Genomic DNA, 2,646 nt, shown 5'->3' with positions numbered 1-2,646 from the left:
CATTGTTTAACTTTTGGTAAAAATTGAGTTTTCCAATAATCATAGAATCTGATACAGAGTATCAGTAGTAGTAAGAGAAGAAGCAAAATAACACTATGTATAGAAATTATAAAAAAACATTTGGTTTAGGATATTATTATTTAATAAGATTAAAATTTATAAATTGCTCCATAGATTCAACCAACTGTAAACATCAGAAGCAGAATCAGTATTTTCCAATGTCATTTTGTATTCTATTTACTATATAAGCAAGTGGTAGTTTATAATTTACACAGAAACATGGGGTTTCCTAATCTATTACTATGTAGGATAGACAAAAATACTCTTTTGCTTTTTTCTTCTTGGGCATATAGCATGCCTATATTCCCCGTTGTCCTTTCTAATTAGCTTGGCACCAAAGGACTGGGTTCCAGCCAATAGGATATATGCAGTGTTACACTGCTTCCAGGAATGCCATTAACATCACTGCTCTTCTATCATGGCATAAACCAGTGGTTCCCAACCTTCCTCAGGACGCAACCCTTTAGTACAGTTCCTCATGTTGTGGTGACCACCAACCATAAAATTATTTTTGTTGCTACTTCAGAACTGTAATTTTGTTACTGTTATGAATCATCATGTAAATATCTGATATGCAGGATGTATTTTCATTGTCACAAATTGAACATAATTAAAGCATAGTGATTAATCACCAAAACATGCAATTATATATTGTGAAATATTTATTTCTAATTACAAATAAATGAAATTTTGTCTTGAAGCATGGTGTCATATGGGTAATAGTCTTCACGCCGGGTGCTCATCTGTAGGTGTCTCTGTATGTGGGCCGACCTGCCTGGAGATGGATAGAGGAGTGGTGTCTCAGTTCCAAAGACCTTCTGAAAGATGTGTCTGCCCATGGTCTTAGGTGACCCCTGTGAAAGGGTCGTTCAACTCCCAAAGGCATCTCAACCCACAGGTTGTGAACCGCTGGCATGAAAGCACAATTATTGATGATGTGACTTGCCTGGATCATTTCTAACCAATGTCTTAAATGGGAAGCCAGAAAAAACTACCTTAACTTACACTCTCACTGCCATCAAGTCTGGAAATACAGGGAATCCAGGGCGGATGATCCCTTCAGGACCAGTGGTGTGACTGGTGGTACTGGGAGGGTAGAGGGAGAGTGGGTTGGAAAGAGGGAACTGATTACAAGGAACTATATGTGACCTCCTCCCTGGGGGACAGACAACAGAAAAGTGGGTGAAGGGAGACATCGGACAGGGCAAGATATGACAAAATAATAATTTATAAATTATCAAGGACTCATGAGGGAGAGGGGAGCGGTGAGGGAGGGAAAAATGAGAACCTAATGCTGGGGGCTTAAGTGGAGAGGAAATGTTTTGAGAATAATGAGGGCAATGAATGAACAAATGCGCTTTACACAATTGACATATGTATGGATTGTGATAAGAGTTGTATGAGCCCCTAATAAAATGATTTTAAAAATAAATAAATAAATAAGCCATTGTGATGCTTGGGGACAAAGCAGAACTGCCTCTGTGGGTTTCCTAACCTGCAAACCATTACGGGAACCAAAAGTCTCATCTTTCTCCCATTAATTGATGGGCTTGGTGGTTTTGAACCCCTGACATTGTGATAAGTCCAACTCACCACCCACTATGCCATCCGAGATCCTTCCTAACATACGCAGAAATATCAAAAGAGATCAAATTAAATTGATCTCTGAAACACCAGGGTTGGTTATGAACATTGCTGACTCAGTACTCCACACTTTATTGAGAGAAATATCTCAGTTTCTAGATGCTTTTTAAAAAGTAATCTTGGTCCAGATTTTCACTCAATTATGTCAATATGTTCTAGTTGTCTATTATTTTAGGTACCATGGACTCTAAATGTGAAGAAAAAATACATTCAAAGAAAAGATCAGAAACAACCAACTTGCAACTGAATTACGATAGCATGATATGGAAGAACAAATCCTGGATACAGAAAATATTAGCTTAATGCCCACAAAGAGAAATGATTAACTATGAATATGAGTAAATCATTTATCCATTTTCCTTTTAACTATGCCTTCTTATTACAATTCATCACACTACCCCATAAGCCTTTAAGATTCCAAATCTAAATATCAAGAATATTATCAGATAATTTTTCTTATCACTGATACTCAAAAATTATTTCTACTAAAGCACCTGAAGATACCATACTTAAAGAAAGAAAATAAAAAAAATAATTTCAGGAAGCAGTTTTTAGTTAGACATCAGTTAAATCATATGATTTTTATATTTTCCCTATCCCAAATTGCAATCTCATTGTGACTGAGTTGATTTTGACCTGTAGAGGCATTATAAGATAAAGAAAAACATAGAACCTTTGGGTTTCTAAGGCTGTAAATTTTTACAGAAAGAGAAAGCCCCATCTTTTCCCCACAGAGCAGTTGGTAGGTTTAAATGGCTGTCTTGCAGTTAGCAATCCAGGGCTTAACCCTGTACATCATCATTTTTATGAGTGATATCAAACTCACTGTTGGAGACAGATATTTTCATGAGGCCTTTAGACCTTTAGAGATGGTAAGAAACGAGAGCAGAGATGAAATTATTTTGGAAAAGTTAAGAGAAACCAACCACAGAGGGTGCCATT

The 2,646-nt window shown here is 36.7% G+C and overlaps 1 protein-coding gene across 1 annotated transcript in view; it reads right to left on the bottom strand.

The window, feature by feature from the left end:
* LRP1B (LDL receptor related protein 1B) overlaps positions 1-2,646 on the bottom strand; it is a 1,686,774-nt gene that overhangs the window by 1,217,220 nt on the left and 466,908 nt on the right. The window lies entirely within an intron of this gene.

Source organism: Echinops telfairi, unplaced genomic scaffold (genome assembly GCF_000313985.2).
Source record: "Echinops telfairi isolate 266 unplaced genomic scaffold, ASM31398v2 ScPeMD7_4;HRSCAF=17, whole genome shotgun sequence".
Taxonomy (NCBI): Eukaryota; Metazoa; Chordata; class Mammalia; order Afrosoricida; family Tenrecidae; genus Echinops; species Echinops telfairi.
Note: the sequence above shows the minus strand (reverse complement) of the source record. Positions and strands in the feature narration are given on the sequence as shown.